General features: G+C 36.9%; 1 protein-coding gene and 1 long non-coding RNA gene across 13 annotated transcripts in view; one reads left to right on the top strand and one right to left on the bottom strand.

Moving 5' to 3' along the window:
- Positions 1-23,269, bottom strand: part of kirrel3b (kirre like nephrin family adhesion molecule 3b) — a 211,151-nt gene that overhangs the window by 119,677 nt on the left and 68,205 nt on the right. The gene's annotated exons all lie outside the window — the stretch shown is intronic.
- Positions 3,448-5,400, top strand: LOC119791034. The gene is made up of 4 exons (XR_005281795.1): positions 3,448-4,269; positions 4,356-4,419; positions 4,873-5,009; positions 5,307-5,400. It is a non-coding gene; the product is annotated as an uncharacterized LOC119791034 (long non-coding RNA).

Below are 23,269 nucleotides of genomic sequence, written 5' to 3'. Positions count from 1 at the left end.
CTCAAAATTTTTCATTTAAATAAGTAAGCAAGTTTTAGAAATACTGTAGTATTGCTTTCAATCTTGTCAATACAATCTGTTTGAGGTGTCATATTTGGTTCTTTTGAAAATAAACATTTACCAAAATTGATGCTATTTGTGTGTTCATCAGTGCAAAGATCAACACTTTCAGGGGACTGCTTTGAAGAGCTCTTTGTTAGATTTATTTTACTGTTTTGAAACCTTAGCAAAGCCTTTTCTCTCAGACACATATAAACTTGAGTGAACCCAGTACAGAACATGTGCTCTACCTGTCACCTATAATCAGATCCAATATTTGCTGCTCAAATTTGGGGAATATTTCAAACGGATTATTACATGGTCCTTTCAGTACAGAGCCTTTTTATTTTGGCTCTCTTTTGATTATATCTGGAGCATTGCACATTTACTGTATTTGGATACCTTTTTATCTGTAGGTAGACCCTAATACCTCCTTCTTCATTTACAATTAGTTATTTTGGGATTTAATTGGCCATCTGGCTTTGCCATCTTGTGTTACTGGAAATGGGCCATTTTAGCCCCCTGCTGTTTGGACAGCCCACACTTGACACTTGACTTTCCTTTTGGTATGAGTATTCTGATTATTTTTGTTTAACGTGAAGCCCTAAATGAAGTTTACAAGAGTAATTTATATCTAGGAGTCAGCTTTTGTTGCTAAATGGTGGTTTTCATTGGCATTTGATATACATATGAAAACTAAACTGAAATAAAATGAAAGGAACAATACATAAAGTCAGTTATATATGTCTTCCTCAGTGATCCTCTCTAGTGAACTCAAACTACTTGGCAGGTAGTGTAATTGTCCTGTTCATCCTGTCAGTCAAAGTTAACTCTCTGCATAGTTTCTCCCACTTTTGGCTCCACCTGTGCCCCACCGTCTGCTGCATGTGATGACAGGCGCCACAGATCAGATGACAGGAAAGAGAATCTTGAGTGACAGTGGCTTTTATTCCTTCATCCCTGTCACTCATCCTGGCCACTGGGAACAAGTGTTTCAACTTAGCTGCTTTTCTATTGTACAGTACATGCCTGCACTGACAAAGGGGAATTAAGTCAACTCACATGCAGTTTTTCTCAAAGATGTTGGTCTTGATTTTGGCATTGAGTGGAGGCTGCCAGCTTCTAAGCAATAAGTGAATGACCTCATGGATGCTGCAGGGATCAAACAAACTATTGCCAGCAGATTTACTTTGGCTTTCGGGCAAAGGTCTGCTGTTTGAACAAAGCCAGGGAATTCACTTTTTTTCACTGAAATTGATTATTTAACTAAAATCACACAGTGGCAATCAGTAAAAAACTAAAGTAAAAAACTACAGCGTCCAACAAAATTATTCACACCCCTCAAACATATTTAGTTTTGTCAATTGTCCTCACCTAAACCAATAGGCTTGGTAAGGAAGGCATTGATAAAACAAGTCACCAAGAGGTTCATGATATCTCTGTAGGAGCTGTAGTGATTGACTTCCGATTTGGGAGAATCTGAAAAATGAAATTCTAAAACTAGACTTTAGACTAATTTTATTTGCCATTTTGTTTACACAAGTGTAAAACAAAAAGAAATTTCATTTGGAAACAGCTCACTGGACAATTTCATTTCTATTTAAACATTTCAAATATGAATCCGTTCCTCCAAAAGTCCAACATTTGTTTAAAGATGGCCATAATAAAAGAAGTTGTTTATGAACATTGCAAATTATAACTTCATGGGTAAATATATAATCCTTCTGAACAAAATATAGATTCTCTAAATGCTTTTAAATTATAGCAGCAGTGAATGGTGGTGTTGGTAGCATTATGGCTAAGAGACTTTTTTCTTAGCAAGGACGGGCAATGTAAATGTAAATCCCTTTATTGTCCCACAATGGGGAAATTCACTCTCTGTATTTAACCCATCCCCTTGGGGAGCAGTGGGCTGCCATTGTGTGGCACCCAGGGAGCAGTGTGGGGTTAAGGGTTTTGCTCAGGAACTCGGAGTGAGGGCTGAGGGGGTCGAAACCACCTACTTGCAACCTCTCAGAGCACAAGCGCACTGCTCTAATTGACTAGGCCAACACTCCCCAGATAAGAAGGTTCAAGCTGAAGCTGAGTGGAGTTATTAGGTTAAAATGGTTCTAGCCTGCATTACAGTTAAGACTGTACGAGGGCTACGACAGAATGATTCAGATTCATTCATAATTATGTGACTGATTTATAACTAAAGTGGTCTAGTCAAAGCCAAGACCTTCCAAATTTCAAAACAACAACACGTTTTTTTTTTCTTATTTATGCTGGTGTATTGTATTATTTCAGGTCCCAATAAAACACATACCGTTTTTAGTTATAAGCTTTTTCATGTATTTTTTTTTTATCTTTAAAATCTATTTGTTTTTCCTGGTTAGGCTCTGTTTCGGTGTTGCTGTCTACTTTCGTTACTTAACTTGAGGCTCTGACTAAGAGTTTCCATTTCAAATGTTCTTCTCTGCCTTATGCAATGTGTGTCACTCCATGGCAGCAACAAAAGTGAAAGAGAATTTATCCTCTTAGGAAAACAAGAAGCAGATAAAAGTTTAAACTTCACCCTCGGCATTTGTTTATCGTTTAATGCCTGTGTCAGCCTCGGACTTTGAATACTAAAGAGGCTGAGCACAGAGATGAGCACACCATTCTGTGCTAGCCAACACACATCTTGCTGATTTGCTTCATTTTTTCTGGGCTGGATCTAATCAATTCCTGTTGACGATCAATTCTGGCTGAGCAACTTGAGGTAGAATGGAATCAAAGAGAATAGCAATGCACCAAGTGTTCCACATAGGTGAGAGCCCTTAAGCAGCCCTTAATGTTTTTTTAGGGGGGGCAGTTACAAATTTCCTGAAGAGATTGGGGTAAGTTTGTCCTTTTGATGTAGTATCAAAGACTAAAAGACAGATTTAAGGAACTTTGTCTTTATTAAAGCATTCTGGACAGTGGAGTTGGGCACATGGGAAAAAGCAGTCTACTTCCTGCTATGTATCAGGCTTATTTAGTCATGTAGTTAGATGGTAGATATCCAACAGCAGACCGGGGAGGGAAGATAAGTTTGACTGTGAAGGTTTTGGATGTGTTCGGCCTCCGACTCCCTGGTAAAAAAAAAATGTGCTTTATTGTATTTCAAGTATATTCATATTTCCTATAGTTTACTGAAAATGTACTTAGACAAATTGTACTTTTTGTAAATATATAAAAAGTATACTAACATTACGCTTTCATGCTAATACTTTTAACACACTTTAACATAATTACACTATGTTACACTTTATAGAAATATATTATTAAAAAAGTATACTTTAAGTGAAAGTTATGTGTAATTTCTAAAGTGTACTTATTTTAAATTTGTTTTTACATATATTTTTGCTATATTTTAAATTGTATGCTCAAAGTTGTCATTGTAACGTACATTGAAAGCATATTTTAAAAGTACACATTTTAATATCGACACTGTAATATTAAGTTTGAGTGCATTTTAAGTTACATTTGAATCTAATTATGAAGTGAAGTTATATACGCTTGTACTTCAGGTAATTCTTTTGGAAAGTGTTCAATAGTATAACTACAAAAATGCACTTAAACCCTATTATGCAATTTTGTGCTGTGTGTAAAGTACACAGATAGCAATTATTGCAGTTGTTATGTAATGTTTAATAAGTTTTGAAAAAGAAATATGATACAATACATCTTACACACAAAACCACATTGAACAAAACACTAAATGTTCACTTCAAAAGTACAGGTGCACAAAAATGTGTGTTCTGCTGAAAAGCAAGTGGTTTAAAGCTGGTGCAGTGCTACATTATGATCTAACAAATAGCATAACCCACATTGCAACAGAAAAGTTAATACTGGCCAAATGCAAAAGAAATAAACTTAACACATTACAATTGTCTCAAGTGTTCAAAAAAGAACATTTCATTAGTATTGTTTAATGGATCAAAGCAGGGCTACTGCAAACAAGACCAATTGGTGAGTGCACATATTTAAAAGTCGCTGACAGCACTTCATGCATATAGGAGTGATATGTGGAGGTTGTTTGGCCTTGATGTCTGTAAAGTAGTAGCTCCCCAAGAATTTTAGTCTTGGGGAGTTTTTGGTTCAGTACTGATATCAGAATTCCCATAGACTTTGAATGCACCACACCTGCACAGCAGTTAGTCACGGCTCCTCCCTGCTCAGAGCTAGCGTGCTTTTCTTTTAAGGCCTTGGTCTGCATGGAGAGAGGTAACTTTCAAAACATTCCCATTTGGTTTTGAAATCTTAAGATATCTGTATAAAACGCGATTTTGATTATTATATTTGTATTGTAGAAACAGGAGATGTAATCGGTTGAGCAGGAAGATTTGCTGTATTATTGTGTTGAAGAATATCCTGGTGAGTTCACATGAACCTGTGAATGAAATATATATATTTTTTGAGATGTAAAACCAGTCAGGATATAATGTTTTGTAATATATGTAATTTTACTAGCTCTTTTGATTTATTGAATGCATTAGCACAGTGAGAAGGAGGCTAACACACCCCCCATGTGCTCTTCTAAAAAAGAAAATGCACTTTCAAGCTAGCTACATCTTGTGTGATGTTGCTGTAAAACCCCCACAAGGGGTTAACGTAAAATTAACCCTTCATAGGTGTCCTGGATTGTTTTTTCCAGATACAAGTATTGACTACTGACCATAATGATTTCTTAGACAGTGAACCACATGTAAATTGATAATTTTACTTTATATTTTTGTCTGTATAAATGTGGTAAAAACCAATTTATATTATGGTGATTACATGATTTATTTTCCAATTGAAGTAATTGCTCTGCACATTTGTGTGCAGGCTGTTTTTTTTTTTACATAGTTGCAGAATCTGCTGTTACAGCTGAGCAGTTCATTGTATGGACTGGACTAGACTCCACCAGAGATGTTGATGCAGAATGTTCCCAATGTGAATGCCATCCGGTTCCCTGGAGGGTGGTAGGAAAAACAAGGAAACTTAAGGATTTTTCTTCCCTTTCTTTCTGCGGATTCATAATTTTTTTCTTTTCTGAGATCTCTGACAATTTTTGTTGTTACTTTGTTTAATTTTTTTGATCAGATCTGATAAAACCACTTGATGCATCAGATTTATTTAAATTCAACTGAAATGGACAATTTTTTTTTCTGGTGCACTTATGGACCCTGGTATATCATACTGATACAATTTGTCAGACTTTTCTGATGTACTGCTCAAAAATACTATGAATTTACAGTATCTCTCTGTTTGGTTAACAGACGCTGTTCTTCTGGAGTTTCCGTAGACAAGTGTCTCTGATGTGCGCACGGCCATCAGACGAAAATGTAACAATGAGCAGTTCAGCCAAAAAAAGGAAAATAATGTGTGGTGGGCGTGTTTTTGTATGGTGGGAGGGTTTAGGGGTGCAATAATAAGGAATGTTGTTTTTCATTGTTCAGTATTCCTCTGCGTTCTTTAAAGTTTATTTGTAATGTTTAGGTCTGCTGCCTGAAATTGACATATTTCTACAAAGTGTACTAAAGTACCAATATTTGAAAATGTGTTGTAAGTTTTATAATGAAAATGGTTAACGTCGATATGTAAATGTTTATACATTCTGAGATAGTACAAGTTATATTATTTGTAATGTACTATAATTTGGACATGTTTCAAATACATTAAAGTATATTTTTTCATCTGCACGGAAGTATATCCACAAGTCTTTCAGCATTTAGTATACTGTTAATACATTTGCAAGAATGTGCAAGGTAGAAAGTAGTATAGCAATGTAATGATAAAGTATATTTACTATTAACTGCAAAGTATGCTTTTTTAGTAATTGGAATAAGCCAACAGTATAATTAAGCATATTATTACCACAGTAAGAGTATATTAAAAGTATAAAGCTTATATATTTTTAAGACACTAACAAATCATTTTTAATGTAGTTATAATACAACCATAGTGCACTTTAATTTGACTAATTAAGCATATATTAGTACATATAAACTCATATACTTAAAGTATACAAAATATACTTTAAGTTGTTCCACTTTAGCACATCAAAGTACACTAAATACACTTCAAGTTGAGCTTGTCCACAATTTAATTACAATTAAAATATATTTAGTACAAAATTAGTTGTTCCAAAATAGCATCCTTCAAGTTAACTAATCATAAACACACTTAAAGTATAGTAATGATTAGTGTGCCTTCAAGTACACAAAAGTATGCAAAATTTTAGTACACTTAGCACATTTATTTTTCAGCAGGGCTGCTTGCTCCTTATTGTGTGTTTTAGCGCTTGCAGGCTTTTTCTATCGTGTTTACACACTCTGGATAATGTAAGCCTTAGAGGTGTTTGGTGTTGGGTTACATCACTGAACACCATCAACCTTCCTCACATTTTCTAAGCTCACATACACAAATGTATCAAGACTGGGATGCAGCATGCCATGATACAGAGGTGGAAGCTGGCTGGTTGCTGCATCACTATGACAAAACATGACAGATGTGTTTAGGCAGCGGAGTGCCGGACCTGCCACACAGCATTAAGCTCACACAGTCAGGGAGGAGAGCGTTGCTTATTCCCACACAGGGAGTGCAATCATGGACATAATAATGGTTTTGTCCACAGCTAGGATCAGATGTCTGAGCTGGCCTGAATGACTACCCGCTAAAACAGAAACCTTCCTGGAAATTTAGGCATCTTGCATTTTTTTTTTATTAAGGAGAATTTCGAGGAGTCCTCGGGTTTGATGCTTTTGAGCACATGGTGAGTTTCAGTGGTTGATTCCAAATGACTTACCACAAATTACTGACATGAGCTAACATAAAAATGATCAAAGATAATCTCATTATTCTCCCAATACTCAGTGAGCCCTTTCACAAAATCCTGATTAATCATTAATTCATCATAAGGAGGAGTGTGCACACCAGATTCGGGGGGACTGACAGATTTTGACAGGTATCCTAATGAACCCTTTCATCTTTGGTTTTCATCTGCTTCTCGGGGCTCTGTGGAAACCAATCAGTGGACTACAAGGAGGTGTATTGTCGATAAAAATCTAAATGTACGACGGATCCCTCTTCAAATATTAAGCTTGTTTGATAAATTATGAAACCTTATAATGGAAAATGGGACCTCTCCTCTGCTGTTCTTCTATCAGACTTCTGTGTTCAGATGTTGTCATGCATTATCCCGCCGCTCCACCAAAGAGCTGACTGGGACACATTATGAACATAGCCTTTTGTTCCTATTAGTGACCCATCTGTGGTCAGCTCTTCTGTACTGAATGTTGGCAATTACCTGAGAAACCACTTATAACAAGTTTAACACAGTGCAATGAAATGGAAAAAAAGGGAGAAAAAAACTTTTAGTTGACCCTTTGGAGAATGGGGCTTTGATACTTTTATATTAACTGCCAGTTCCAATACATAATAAGAATGTATTATGCAAAGTGTGTAGAAGAGGAGAAATGTTGCTGCCACTCACAATGAAACACATTAATCCCAGGTTATGGCTGAAAGTCACTACATAGGAAAAGAAGCTATGGCTATTAAATCTTTCAACAATACAACCTAAAAGGTGTGGTTTGTCTTTGTTGTCAGACCCCTTTTCTCTGATACAACCTAATAATATCCATAACATGCTGCTCAAATTCAGAGCAAATATATCATGTGAAGAATGATTCCCTGATCAGCTAAGACCAAAGTATAGCTGTTCTGACTAAATTGGAAAAGCTGTGTTTGACAGCTCATTATGCCATTCCAGTAATCATTGTAGCATCCAGTGTGGGGATGCCTTTCCTTATCAGAAACTACTAGTATGTTGGTCAAAGTTAAAGGAATCAATATAGATAAAAGACTAAATAAAATCCATTTGGGATTTTTTGCCTAATACTTTTGAAAAAAAAATAAGCCTAATTGTTCTTTAATGTCAAAGGTTATTCACTGCTTTGTGCTAATATTTGCAACAAAATCATAATGTAGTTGATAGTTGTGAATTATTTTACTTAACACTTTAGGTTTTTGTAATTTTATTTCTAACAAATTCCAATTCATTTTTTTTTTATTTTAAGACAAAAAATGAATTAAATCTTCCATGATGCATATTCATTAGTTTAATATAGCTTATATGTTAAACACATAATTGTCAGGTCCATGTATTTAGAACTAATGCTAATACATACATGCAATACAATACTCATAATTTGAACTAATGATTTTATTCATTTCAAATGCATATTTTACTGCTGAAATTTCATAATAATCAGATTACCTTCATGGAATTAAAAAATAAACTTGATATATTTGAAATAAATGCACTCAGTATAAATGTTGAGTTAGCATGTTTTATTAATACTAAATACGTACACTTAATTATTTATTTCAAACAAAAAAAGGTTTGTTAAACAAATAAATGCACATCATGTAAGGTGTATCTATTAGGTCTGTGTTAAAAGGTTTCTAAAAAAGTACAATGGAATGTATGCAATAACAAAACAGCAAAATTATGGTAAAAAATTTATGTTAGTGTGACAAAGCCTTTAGTCACTGAACTTTTACCTTCTGTGTTTGAAAAGTGCATCTATGAAAATGTTAGATTTTCACGGTTAAAAGCACCACAGCTGAAGTTAATTTAGTTATTCTTAACCTACTTCAAGGATGAGGGTGGAGCTGCTTCCAGCAGATTCATCTTTTACGTGAAGTGCTTTTACATGTTTCTTTCAAATAGACAGATTCTCCTTTCTTCTATGCGGGGGATTCATATCTGCCTGTGACTTCGGTCACAGATCTGGGTTTACCAGCTGTGATGATATTAGCCCTTCGAGAGCCAGATAGCTGTCAGTTGGGGTCTTTGCTATAGCAAGTAACACACACCACTCAGTTTTGTTTCTTTCTTGCCTAGGCTGCACTTTATAAGTCTGGTTGTAGCGTGGTTTCTGAAGGATAGTGGACAGATCAGGCCTGAGGGAGTATGTGTGAAGTGCAGCGGCTGCCAACATGGTTGTGGTCACAGCGGAGGTCAGCAGTGTTCGAACCCTCTGGCAAAGAAGTGAGTCCGTTTAATATGAAGTTGAGAGGTTTCTGTTTCCCTCTCACTTGCTTACACGTTGATGTGTGAAAGCCATATATTGTAGGTCACAAAGAGGACTTTGTGAACTTCTGAGTCTCATTATACTCTGTCAATCGGCATTTGAAGAACTAAATAACAAAGACCTGATTAATTAAGCACTGACGCATAAAGACTCCACAAACTAAACTCTCATCATTAGCCTTTCAAGCTTTTCACAGCCACCAAAATATCCTTTCATGATAAAAGAAAATCCACCATTTATAAACAAAAGCAGTAGTGGCCTCATAAACAAGATGAGGGCCTACACAGTATGACACAGTATGCCAAAAGCTTGCTCACTTCTCCCATCCTGCGTCTCTTGGCTGTCGCCATGGTAATTGAGTTTCCTGATGAAAGCTGTCCACCAATGAGATGCATACGTCACTCCAATCGGTCAGGCATCCCGTTCCTGCTTACAGCGGTACATCTACCCACTAATTTGACAGCCGTACGCTTTAGATTCTGCCCCCCACCCCCTGCCCTGCACACACCCTCCACACAATTCCCCTATCCCCAGCCACCCCGCTGCCACTACTGATACAAGAGATCCTAATGAGAGTGCACATGTTCAGCTCACAGACTCAGAGAGGTTCTGACTTTCTTCCTTAGGCTAGGACCGAATTCAGCACTTGATATTGCTGTTTGGGTGTGACATTTCCCAGGCAGGGGCATATTCACACACCTTTCACAAACCTCCCTGCTCTGAGGCAAGATCTAAAAATAATCAGAGGATGTTGCAGAGATGCGGTTCCACAATAAAAACCTCTCCTGAGCCGCTGCTCTCTAATTGGCTACAGGACCTTTTCAACCACTTCATTAGATGTTTTGACAGAACAAGAGCCCAAATGCTGCTAGGAGCTTTTCAGAGGTTTATGTTGTTATCACTGAGTCATTTTTTTACAGTTAACAAAAAAGTTTAATAAATATAGTTATGTAAGAAAGGTGGATGTAATGAACTTACAGCATTAATATGTTTTAATTCATTTACATTCACCAAGCCTTTTATAATTTCTGTAATAGTAATGGAATAAGTAAAATGTCAAAATTTCTATTGTCCTTTTTAAGGCACTTCTAATGAAAAAAATTTCATTTTACATTGTGTGGAAACTAAACATCAATATTTCAGAAATGTGCGATTCATAACCTTTTCAACTCAATTAAAAACATCTTTAAGAGACGTATGTCTTTTAAAGCTGTCACAGTTTTGCATTTTCTTGTTCTGTAAGTTTTCTTTTTGAGTTTTCATTGGTTTCATTTCCATTTCATGTTGTTTTCTGGTTGTATTTGAGTTCTTAAGAACTTCTTATTTACCCTCTGTTGCTCCCTAGTGTCATTTCCCTTCCCTCTAGCTCCCTTCTGGTTAATTCTGTCCACACCTGCTCCCAATAGGTTGGTCACTCCAGTCTTTGTTCTGTTTGGCATATATACTCCTCCTCTTCCGTTACAGTTTGCTGGTTTCTTGTAATTTCTTTGCTCAACACGTTTGTTTTCCCTGATGTCTCTTGGTTCTTGGTATTTTGTTTATGGACTTTGCTTCTTTTTGCTTTTGGATCAAAATTAAATCTGCAAGAAACTTCCTCAACTTCCATCTCTGCATTTGGGTCCTCTAAAAACCTGCTCCCAACCTGATAAAAGCATTATAAAGACCTAACTGTTGAAAGGTATCGGTAAAGCAAAAACTTCAAAACTTCAAAACAAAGCTTTGAGTATCACAAGATGAGAGGAGGTTTGGTAAGCATTGGCTGTAAAGCACGTGTGACAACAAAATGTTGCATGCCTAGGCCATGTGTTACATTGGATGAAAATAAAAAGAAGAAAAGAAAAGAAAAACATCTTATACATCTATATTTAGGAAAACAGATCATTTAGAACTGAGCGGGCACATATGTTGGCTCCCACTGGCTTCCATACAAATAAACCAAGGTTACATCTGTAGTCCCAAATACAATTTAAATCAAGATGTAAAAAATTATGGACGGTTCTAAAATGCCAGTCAATCTTGGCAAAGAGCCTTAAGGGGTTCTGGTAGAAAGTTCAGGATGGAGAAGAACCTCATCAGGGAATGGAATGGCCAAGACAGATCCCATAACTCACTCTGTCTGGAAGCAAGTGGTGCAGTACAAGGAGAAAAAGCCAGTGCACAGGAGATGCCCTCACATCTGACAAATTTAGAGATGAAGTAGAGTGAAATATTGTCAAATGACCTTTGCTAGACAAAAATAGTAAGTACTGCAATGAAATAAAAAACTGCTTTAACAAAGGGTTTGCAAACTTTTGCAGCCATAATATTTTGGCTTCTGTTTTTCCAACTTTCCTTTTTTCAACAAGGTTTGTCAGAATTGTACTGTACAGTATATGTAGTTATGTTTTCAAAGGGGGTAGGCCTGATATTAGTAAATATCATCAATACATATTGTTTCCAGTTTTTGATTGGCATCCATCTCTTTTCTGTACTAGCATTGAAATAAGAAAACTACACTTGTGAATTGCTATAAAGCAAACAATTTTTTTGTTCACCCTTTTACATTCTGATTAGGGATTTTATGGGAGATGTTAAACATTAGTTTCCTAAGAAGGCTAACTAAAAGGTTGACAGAGAAATTAGAATGTGTTTTTTTCTGAGGTTGTTGTTTTTGTTTTAGGCAAAACATTTAAAGATATCATATTCTAAACAATCTACTTTTAAATTGTATTGAAAAGAGGAAGACTTATGGCACATATCCTCTGCAGGAATCAGTTTGTGAGGAGCTAACAAAGAAAGCTTAATGAAAAACATATTTTTCAAACCTTTTTTAATCCCTCAGCATTATTTTAGTTCTCGAGCTTTATGGCCGAGAGATGCTGGAGAAATAGAAACAAGCACTGTCAATTTCCATTACAAGACATCAGGAGTTGTACCGGTCAGGTTTTAAAGCTTGACTGCTCCCCACCACCCTTATAGAATTTTAACCTTAATTGGCAGCCTTTCGACTATTTTTCTATTGTCTCCAAGAAGTCAGAGAAGAAGTAAAGCAGACTAGGATTGCTGAAGGAAATACAGCTTGCAGTTACCAATCCATCTTTTTTTCCAAGAAAAAAGATGGATTGGTAACATGAGAAAGAAATGTTAACACAATTTTAAATTCCGGGAAAAATGATCTACACATTCTTCTCATACTAGGCCATATCTCTTAAGAAGGTAAATGCCTTGTCTTCTGTAGTTCACCTGACACAAGTCAATTCATAAGCAGCATAACCATTGTTGCCACTCCCATCTTCTTCTCTATCCACCCTGCTGTTAAATACCCAAACTGAGCGAGCCGTGCTAATCGGCGGAAAGAGGCGACTAAAGCTACTGCTAAGCCATTCTGGAATTACGGGGGAGAACAAATTAAGAAACTTCAACTCATTAGCTGAGCTTTAATTCACCGCCCCTCCTGGAGTAATCCCTAAACTCTGCTGCTCTAGTTAATTACACTGAGGCCCTGGATGAGAGGCCCTTCCCCGAGACTCTTTTTTTTTTTTTGTGCTGTACTCATTGTCTGGGGTGCGTGAATGGTTGCGTATAAGCACGTGGGCGAGTTTGTTGTTACTCTATTTTTTTTATTTGTAGTGGTTGAAATTAAAGCAAACTACATGGAAATATGTACTCCTTTCTATCAAAAACATCCGCTCCATATCTTTTTGTTCAGGCAGGTGTAGAAGATTTTTTCTGGGGCTGGTATAGGTGCAGCAAGTGGTTCTAGAAGTACTGCTGTTATGAGAAAAGGTAAAGTTCAAGAAATCAAAACGGTCTCTTTCATGATAAAGTCACTTCAGCGGAACTGCAAATTATTTGCCCTTTTTTATACTTTCTATAGCTCAGTGTATTTATAGGTGCAAACATATCACCCTGGCCCTTTCAATCATAACATTTTATAAACATTTGAATGTAGATCAAGGAGCTCTGGTAAGAGGAGGCCAACATGGAAATATTTGCCCTCTATACAAAGTACTGGAGGTGGGGGTATGGGAGAACATCCTGAAAGCACCAAGACAGAGGGCAAATTGTAGTGGCAGCATCATGACCTGGGAATGCTTTCCATTCCCAGGCACAGCTAAGGTGCACAGGTTTGATACAGTTATTGTTTTCACAGTAGATTTTTACAGTTGAAATAGCACAGAGCAGCTCTAGAAGCTCAAAATGATTGGGACTGAGTTGGAGATTAACCTTCCAGCTATAATTTTCCCAATCATTCAGCCTGTGCTCCAAGTTAACGATTTCGGATCAAACGACATTCATTTGTTGCAGTGTTCTCTACTGTACCAATATAAATGACTTAACCTACTCAGGGAAGAACAATTGACTATTTCCAAAGCTTGTAAACCCATATTCAAAGACTTGCAGCTAATATTTTTTTTTCAAAGTATAGATTATAAAAGCTTCAAATAAACTAAGATGTATAAGCTAGGCATGATATAATCCAGATTTCACATTGGTGCCAAGAGCGAGAGTTAAACCAGTTTTCAGTCAACAGCCCGACTATTTTAAGCGGTTTTCCAAGCTCTAGATGCTCTGGAAGCTGACAGTAGTTGTTGTAGCCACCAGCACCTTTGAGAGGAGATTTCAATGGCTTTCTGGGCTTTGTAGCTGGATTCACATTTGAACTTTGTCATTACATGGGTGATAAGCCACCCATATGAGAGGCTTTTGTATTTTCAGATATGGATAAGAGGCAGAAGAGGATCAAGCAGGAGTGATGGATGGGTAGATGGATGAATATGCAGGCCTGTGCTTTAAAACACTTCATGTTGCTCACTTATCTAACTAAGAGAACGCAGGCAGCGATTGTTGTAATCAGACTAGCCCCCTCCAGGATGCCTAATATGGACACTGTTCGCTACCTGCTTCCAATTTGCTTTTGTTTATACTCCATTCTCACAAGTGGTCAAGCTATTTGCAATCACCACCTCTGTTATTAACCCCTTGTATTTTCGTCCAACAAATGGGCCAGATGTTCTTGTTACCCCATCCCTCCCTCTCTAACTCCTTCCTGTTGTGAGCACATTGATTTGCAGGCAACGGGAGGTTGGTATTGGGGCCATTTGCCATAGATCTCCCATCAGGCTAATGAGCCACGGTGTGACAGTTTTGGTAATTAGATGAACAGACAACTAAGCTTGTGAAAAGTTTTGTGTGATTCTGTGCCGCTCCTTCTTTAGAGCTTTATTAGAAACTAAGCTGAACATTTTTTTTTTTTATTCTTCTAAGGATCTTATTGGTAATGTCTTTAAGTGAAGCATCTTTTCTTTCAGAGCATTGTCAGGATCCAGAAACAATAAAACAATAGAATGAACAAAAAGCAAAAAAAAAAAAAAGCAGAAAAAGCATGAGAATTTAGGGTTTTTTTTTTGTATGTTTGTTGCAATACAAAAGCCAGCATTCATTGTGAAATTCAATTGGAAACCGCCCTTTCAAGCATCCACAGGCACAAAATCATGCAGAAAGAGTTTAAAACATACAGAATAGACAACCTTGATCCTTTTTTACTGCTCTTAATTAGTTTTCCCTCACATGAAAAATAAGCTTTTGTTCTGCTTGGCAATCCATTGTCTGGAAGTAATAGTGGATTTTGAGGTATGCAAAATGTTTCTGCATGCTATATACAAACAAAAAGACGACACACAGCAGCACTTAAACCTTCTGCAATATGCCTGAGCGTCCTTGGTCCTTGTCCCTGTTTTCTATTTTGTTTTTTTTAAAACCTCAATCAGATACAATATCTCATCTCATCTAAGGCACAGCAAGACTGCATACCCACGCTTCTGTCAACAGCTAGACTGTGGGGAAAAATAATCCATCTTTAATACCTGAACCTAATTAGCTTTGAAATCTGAGGTTAATTAAACAAAAGAAGGTTAAATTAAGTGACTTGGATTTAAGTGGCGACACACCGGATTAAAAAACGCCCCCGTCATTCACTGACTCACTCATCCATGCTATCCACTAAAATCTTCTGCTCCTCTCAAATATTTCAGCCCCCACGTAAAGCACTTTGTTTTATACTCTATTGCCAGGTCTATCTTTTAATTGTACTCAGTTGTGGTCAAAAAGCTGCCTCACTGGTGAAATAACTACAGATGACTAGAACAATGGAAGACGCCACATAAAGGTCAGCAAAATGATAAGTGAATTTTGCTGTGATCTCTCTCAAGTTTATCCATTTTTGCTCGGTAATTCATTGCATGACAGACAAAAAAGGAAATTAGTATACTTGTCACACACTACAGTTAATAAGCTGTCAGTGAGAGAAAATTACCATCAGGTTTGTCACATTGACAGAGGGAAGCCTCAAGAGGGATCAGAGTGCTCTAATGAATGCCTAATTGACATAATAACTAATGGTCATCATATACACCATAAAGCTTCTGAGTGGGCTAATGTCTCTTTACAGTGAAAGCTTTTGTCTCTTCATAATCAACTTTGTTCAGCAATAACATGCTGTCAGCGAACTCTGATGTAATGGATACCCCTTTATTTATCCAATCATTTGATATCCATATATGACAGGAGAGGTGAACTATGCTGCTTCTCTCCATGTCCTGTTGCATTTTAGTTTAGGATGTTTACAGATGATAATAGATGTGTTGGTGAGACGCGCCGATGCTAAATGTAAATGTGTGAAAGCTTAGAAAGGAAAACAATGAAACAGAATTCTTAAGGAGACAATGTCGAAAGAAAAAAATGGCAGCATTTAAAGATATAAGGAGAAACAGTTGAAGATCGCTGTGAATCCAATGCCTCCACCAGACTGTAAGAAGGGCCAAGGTGTTTCATCAGTCTAAATACAAGATTTAGGCTGTTAGGATAAAAGTTGAGTAGTTTTAACAGCATTGGATCAAATTTGGGATCCAGATTGTTTGGTTAAAGAGAGTTAAAACAGTAAACATAAATATGATATATGACATCATTAATGTTGGTTGGTTGTTAAAACAAAATCTTTTTTTTTTCTTAAGATAATATTAGTCCTTGGACTGCTAAGTAGCTTGGTAGTCAGTGTAAGTCAGTTATAACTCTGTTGAACATTAACACTATGATGAAAGAGTTGGTCATACAGTCAATGGAATAAGGCAGCATCGTCTTGTGTTATATATGGAAATTTAATTAAGTTTGATAAATTCAGTATCTAAAGTTACTACTACTTTATTTATGTACTTGCCACTTTATTAGATTCTTTTCATCTACATTTTGTATCTTTCGTGGAACATAAATATCCCAATAAATTATACTTATCAAAAACCACTACTAATTGTGATACCTTCGGAAAGAGCAGAGTTTGGGCAGGTTATACACATGCAGCAGTGTGTCGCAATGAGCTTGTCGCAGAAAGTTTTGATTTATGCCCAATATTGAAGCGTGGTCTGTGCTATGTTATTCCACGCCACAATGCAAGAGGGACAATCACAAACTAGCTGTGGGTCTAGATACAGCCGCAGTGGTGAGGAAACAGAGGCAATTTTGTCTAACAACGTAGGGACATGTTGGCGAAAAAGAGTGGGGATCCAGGTTTGAAAAGGGTCACAGGGTTCTTGCACACTTCGCTTTTCTAGCTGGTCCAAATTCACAGAGTCGTTTTCGGCAATGGCAATCATACAAACAAAATAAGCAGGTAAGGTTCCAAACAGGAAATTGGCATAGTGTAGAGCGTATGTGGATTTGACCAATCAGAGGCCTCCTGTCTGCGGCATTGTCTGCAGTCACCTACAAGACTGCATGTAAATGTTTGTTTTTTTAAAGCAAAGCATCAAAAGCAGCAATAATCAAAGAACCAAATGCCATGATGTTTTAAACATTCTCACAGTACGATTTCACCTTCATCATGAGCAATAGCAGCATTGTATTAGGTATGAAACGGCAGGATCCAGCGGTGCTCTGATTGCTAATGTTGTTTTCAATTCACATGTAGAGTGATTTACGACTGCATGTGAAGATCAAAGGATCTTAAGTTTTTTTAATAATTATTTTATAATTATTATTACTTTTTCTTTTGTTAAACTTCAAAGTCTCAAACAGGCCTCGGCAAAACTTTTCGAAGCAAAAAAAATAAATAAATAAGACCAAGACCAGAAAAAAACAAATTAACCCCGTCTCCAGAACTCCATCCCAGATTTACTTTGTTGGTTTTCATATTTTTGCGTAATTTATCAATTCAGGAACTTACATATAATTGTTTATAAAAAATAAAAAAAACAACAACAAACAAATCAACAAACCAAATGTTTAGTCAGCTGTAGACTCGCAACTTTTTACGTTTTTGAAGTTGAAATCAAAACAAAGCACAAAAAAAACAAATCAAAACAAAGGAAAAGGAAAATATTCATTGTACCCTGCTGACCAAAGTAAAGGATATCATAAAATATAATTATTCTTGATTTAGATGTGGCGAAATCATAAATAGAATTACTTATAAACCGAAACATGTTTCAGACCTCGATGTTTTGTATCATTTCACACATACAGTATATGTGTGTTCTAACATGGGAGTCACCACCAGTCTTGTAATATCACAGGTTTTTAGAAAAAACTAAAGACATTAAACTAAAGACATCATGCCCCCCATTAAATTGAGAAAGTTAGAATTTTCCTTCAGACTGCCAGAAGAGAGGAAAGTTTTCCTTACTCCCACTCACACAGTTTCCTTACCCAGTTTTGTTGGATTATCAAGCCTGATATAGTTTGCTTTTTTTAAGCCTTGGAACACCTGTGATGTAGACATTTTCAAAATGAGGCTATTTAGAAAACAGGCAAGGAAAACAAATACAGAATTTAAACAGCTCTGTGAATTTTTTAAAGATGCCTCCTGATGCTTTCACAACCAAAAAGCCTTCCACATTTTGTCTGAAAGGACTGCCTCTCAACAAATGACCTTTCATGGGTTCAGAGAGAGGAAGCAAATTGGCCATTCGTTCCTTTTTTAGGAAAAGTGGTGACATGGTGGTAGCCCAGCTATTGCTGGCACTTGAAAGCCCGCTTCTCTTGCTGCCACCTGTGTTTGTTGCACAGGCTTGTCCGCACTCAGGCTCTCAGTATTGGTTACTTTCTCTGCAGCTTGCTAATGATGCTCACTACGCTCGCTGGGAGAAAATTCAGCACCTCATGAAAGACTTTGCAGCTTGAATTTGCCAATGATTCCTTTTACACACCGTTGCATGCCACTGGAACCACCTTATAAAAGGCTATGCCCCCCAATTATTTGTTCTTATTTTAGTGAGCTGCCAATGATAACAATGCAGAAGCAAAATACTCTCTGGTTGTAACTTTTTTCACCCGTCCAAGCATCACTTTCCTCTTGAGGGAGCTTAGCACAGCACAGTGACATTACTGACAATCTGATGTTTCTTCAGTTATCTTGGGTCCACATGCTGTACAGTTAGCATACAAAAATTGATACCTACTGAAACTTTCCACCTCCCACAGAATGAAAGCAATGGCCTTAGGGGGATCATTTGTATCTGCTGACCCTGTTCGGCTCCTTGTCTTAGCTGTCCAGCCTGTAGGCCACCTAGTCATATGGAACCAGGTGCCAAGCGGAGTAATGGCACAGATTGATGTCAAAGGATGTGCTGGCTGTAGGGAAGCATCCTCACTCGTGCGTTTAGCTCTCATTGGTTGATTTAAAGGGAGATGAGCACTGAGCTTTTTTTGGTGGGGTCTCACTTAGATTTTTTTCATGCTCAACCTGTTCCAATGATCCTCTAGACAGAGTAAGAGCAAAATGTAGGTTTCTTTTGTGACTAATAGCCACATTTAATTGACAAGTTCCTATTAGGAAAATATACAAGTAGTTCATATTATCCGTAAGTGAAATGCTAATATATACCGTTTCCATACATTTAATTGAAAATGTTAAACATTAAAAACATTCACATAAAATTAAGTCTCACATTTGCTCTTATCTTCACTGTTGTAGTAGCAGTGGTAATATATAAAACATTGTTTAAATACAATTTATAAATCACATGATGTTTAGTAGTCACCCAAACATGCAATGAAAACTGCCTTCAGATTGGAGGGTCTTTAAAACTAGACATGCTATTTTTGTACATCCTAAAACCTCATGTTTTGGGAAGGTTTCTAAATGTGCAAGTAGACATTTGCTTTGCATTGTGTCGTTGACTTTGCAGCAGTTGCTCACACTGAGCATACGTGCAGCAAGATTGAGGCAGTAAAACTGACAGAGATAAAGCCTTGTATTAGTATTCAAGCTGCTTTGTCAAGAACGAGCATATCAATAACTACATTTAAACATGGTAGTAAATTAGCAATAGTAAGCATCTGGCTAAAAATAACTTGCATGATATTAAACGCTAGCCACTTTAGTATCTTTTGGATGTAGTGGACTTTTAATGCTTTTTCATCCATGTGCCGATGACCTAAAACATTTTCAAAAAGCAACTGGAAAGTTTTACGGTTCAAAATTTTGCTTCGTGTACATATACATGTATATATATGACATATAATAATCTAAGAGTCCTGAGGTTCATAGAGCTGAAGGATTGTGTGGTAAATAAAATTGGTCCTGCTCAATGGTGTAAAATGGCTATACATAGAATACACCCTGCAAATAATATTTCTGATAATAATGATATTAACTATTTATATTTTATTAGGAATTATATATTATTATCTCTCTACCTTTGCTTTGAGAAATGTCATCTCCAGAGAACACTGTTGACTGCTGTGTATACCAAAGCCTTTAGAAGAGATTAAGCAAGTAATCATCGGAATGTGGTTCCTCCAGGAATCAGCTATGAGAATGAATGGATTACAAGAAAGTAATTCCAAGCTCAATATCAGAAGCTATCCAAAAGCCAAGAAAACAGATTCTGATCTCATACTTTGGTTGTGTCCTCCAGCTCTTTGCAGCCGTCTAAGTACCTCTGAGACTTTCCAGTGCATAAACCACCATCGCTTTATAGCACCATGAAGGTCATAAGTTCATTCAGATATTTTACACCTTCATTTCAACAGACTTGGCCGGTGGTTTTTTGAATAGCAGCCACTACATCCATTTATGGACTATAAATAAACCAAACTGTAGATATAAAAAAGACATGGAAACGTTAATGTGAACAGTAATTTTGTGTGCTGTCATACTATAGTCATGTTTCTTTAAAACAGAATTTTGTCCACTATATATTTTTAATGATGTTGGGCCACAGTGTCACATTCGGCCACCGAAGAGACCCCCGTTTCCTCGAATAGAGAAAGTAACCGGCAGCTTATCAGCTCCTTCAGACATCTTCATCACAAACAAACACACATGGTTGTTCGGTCACACGCGCACCCCAGCTTGCAGACATGCACGCTCTTGGCCAGACAAACACAAAGACCCTCAAAGACGGCAGAGGCAGATAAACAGGATTAGGGTCTAACAGGCCAGCAGACAACAGGACAGAAGAAGGACATGCTGTGTGTGTTGGTGTGTGTGTGTACCCAGGCCAAAGTGCTATCTGTCTGTAAAGGGGACTTAGATTATGTCTGTCTCCCTTACCACGCAGCACATAGACCCGTCTTTTCCAACTAAATACACTGCTTCCCCTTCTCTCTCTGCTTCCCTAAGTCTGCTGTGATAAACAAACGAGTAACGCAAAATTGCTTATTGACTTGAACAAAGGTTATTTATAACACCATTGCCCAACTGCTTAGCCTTCCTAGTGTAGCAGCAGATGTGACAGGTTAATGCTTTACCCAATAAAGAGCTTTTTGCTTTTTTCAACAAAATCATTCAGTGCTGCATGCTTGATTTCATTAATTCCCCTTTCGCTTATACTCAGCATGCCAGTTGCAAGGCAACAAGAGCATGAATTCCTGGGACAACACATTACATTAACATTTAAAAATAAGCTTTTAATGCAGCAATGGTGCTGGTATCTGCCAGAAGGGGCTAAACATAATGCACTGACAATGGCAACAAAAAGGATTAAAAGTACACATGGAAAAGTAGAGAAAGGGCAAGTAAAAGATGTTTTTAATAAACGGAGAAAAAACTTTCAATAAGTATTTAGTAGTTCACATCAAGGAGATGAAACATCATGATTTTACACTATTAGAGTTTGCTCCTTGAAGTGATCACATGGGGGTTTAAGAAATGTTGCATCGCCTCATGTTCTCACGAATCCCACTCCAAAGGGAAAATGTTTGATAGAGGCATAGCAAATTATCACAAATTCACTAACTCATCTATCAAAGGGTGAGCAGCAAAGACAAGACATCAGGACTCACACAGATTTTCCCTCCCATCGCTGGGCATAAATGAGAACATGTTTCCTTATACCGTCTGGGGCACCATCGCTTCTGAATCCAATGTTCAAAAGGATCAAGAACGTGTCTTTTACCTCAAGATTAATTTCAATCTGACAGAGGTTATTCATTTACTTTTAAGGAGATATTTTTCTAAAGTTTGAATATGTTTAGCACCATGCTATCATCCTCTGGCAGAAGCAGATCAGACTACAAATTAAATGGAGTAATAGGGTGTTGATGTTGCCCATAGTAATAGTTTGTCTGGTTTTGTGCAAAAACAGTTTCCAATGAGCACATCATCCAATACTTTTGGAGAAATGTGAAAGAAATAATATTATTTTTTTGCAAGAAAAACATGAAGCTGAAACACAGAAGCTGTGATCTCTTGCATCATTAAAAAAGACTCTACACAGATAAAATTTTTAGAAATAGAAACACCTTTTTCATTAACTTTTGTTTCCTGTACAGAGAAAAGTTGCTGTTGTTTTTCTCTGACAACCATACTGGATATGAACTAAATAACAATACAGTTTATGTATTACTTAGAAATAAAATGAGGAAATAGAAGAACTAGTTATAAGAGCTGTGTATTTAGATAAGAAGGTTCAGTTGGCAAACTATAAACATGAATTTATTCAGTTTTAACCAATGTGAACTGATTTTACTGCTGGTTCTTGTTAAGGGAGAACCAACTTTTGCAAACAGAAATCTAAAGAAGACTTTATTTTACCCGCAAAACAGAATGTTCTCACTGGGTTTGACAGTAAAAAGTAGACACCTAATCAAAGGAATGATGTTTCCACTTCAAGGCTACTACTTACTGAGTTAAACTGCAGGCATAGTGTAAAAACAAAAAATCTTTTTGAAATCTGAGGCAATATGATTGGAAAGTTTATGATTTTGGTCTACACAAAACTGACCAGCAGACATGAAGTTATTTTAAAGATGATTTTTTTTCTTCCTGTTTTATTTTTTCCTTCTTATAAATTTTGAATTACTTGCCTTTGAAAATGAATCCATAGCCAGATAAAAAGATCAAGGAGCACCAAGGCCTTTATCCAGTTAATAGAGAATCCATTAATCTGAAGTCTGTTTTCTTTTTCTCTTTTTATTTGCCAGTCCTATTTATTTTCTGGGTTTTGGACTCTGCCCTTCCTAGTAGCTTTTTTATGCCCTTTTGTGTATATCATATGAATGCGGATTCTTCTGTCAAGAGGTTGGTCTCTGGGCTCTGAGCTTCTATTATTGCTCTTTGCTGTAAATATGCATACCCCAATAGACACTAGAAATCTTCAGATTTTCTTTATGTTGCTGATACAAGAAATGGATTTCAGAAACATTGCAGTTGCCTTTAACTTTTATGTTATTTTAATGTGAGCATTCTATGTTTTGTTAACGTCTAATACCTTTTAATACAAATGGATGTGTGAGTTCATTAATAACCAGGAATACAGGATGTAAAAATGGACATCTGGAATAAGTTACAGCCCAGCATAGTGCAAGTGGCTGTCTGTAAACTCAGTGCCAATATAGGTGAGATGAGCTTTAGCCTGACATTATTCCAGCCTCAGCGCCCTAAGCCTTAGGCAGAGGGCAAACAGGTATTGTTCATTTTTCTGGGAGCAGCTGCAAAAATGATGTTGGATTCTGAGTGGAAGAAGGTAAGCCATGAGGTTAAAAAGCTCATCTCTCGCCTCTCTATCTCTCCTTATTCCCATCCTGCATATCGCTAACCTCTAACCTCCTCTCTCTGCTTCCCAGCGATGCTAGGCATTTTTTCCTGCCTGTTTCTTTACCACTCATGCATAAAATAGATGTGTGCCAGCAACGCATGTGTATGCACGAACACAAAGTTGAAT

This window comes from Cyprinodon tularosa, unplaced genomic scaffold (genome assembly GCF_016077235.1).
Source record: "Cyprinodon tularosa strain WSP-4 unplaced genomic scaffold, ASM1607723v1 ctg379, whole genome shotgun sequence".
Taxonomy (NCBI): Eukaryota; Metazoa; Chordata; class Actinopteri; order Cyprinodontiformes; family Cyprinodontidae; genus Cyprinodon; species Cyprinodon tularosa.
Note: the sequence above shows the minus strand (reverse complement) of the source record. Positions and strands in the feature narration are given on the sequence as shown.